The following is a 532-nucleotide window of genomic DNA, read 5'->3' as shown; positions in this document are numbered from 1 at the left end:
AAAAAGCTTATCCACCATGATCAAGTGGGCTTCTTCCCTGAGATGCAAGGCTGGTTCAACATATGCAAATCAATAAACATAATCCAGCATATAAACAGAACCAAAGACAAAAACCACATGATCAACTCAATAGATGCAGAAAAGGCCTTTGAAAAATTCAGCAGTCCTTCATGTTAAAAACTCTCAATAAATTCCGTATTGATGGAACGTATCTCAAAACGATAAGAGCTATTTATGACAAACCCACAGCCAATATCATAGTGAATGGACAAAAACTGGAAGCATTCCCTTTGAAAACTGGCACGAGACAGGGATACCTTCTCTCACCTCTCCTATTCAACATAGTGTTGGAAGTTCTGGTCAGGGAAATCAGGCAGGAGAAAGAAATAAAGGGTATTCAATTAGGAAAAGAGGAAGTCAGATTGTCCCTGTTTGCAGATGACACGATTGTATATTGAGAAAACCCCATCGTCTCAGCCCAAAATCTCCTTTAGCTGATAAGCAACTTCAGCAAAGTCTCAGGATACAAAAT

The sequence above is a fragment of the Mandrillus leucophaeus genome, unplaced genomic scaffold (assembly GCF_000951045.1).
Source record: "Mandrillus leucophaeus isolate KB7577 unplaced genomic scaffold, Mleu.le_1.0 Scaffold222, whole genome shotgun sequence".
Classification (NCBI taxonomy): Eukaryota; Metazoa; Chordata; class Mammalia; order Primates; family Cercopithecidae; genus Mandrillus; species Mandrillus leucophaeus.
This window is presented reverse-complemented; position numbering follows the sequence as displayed.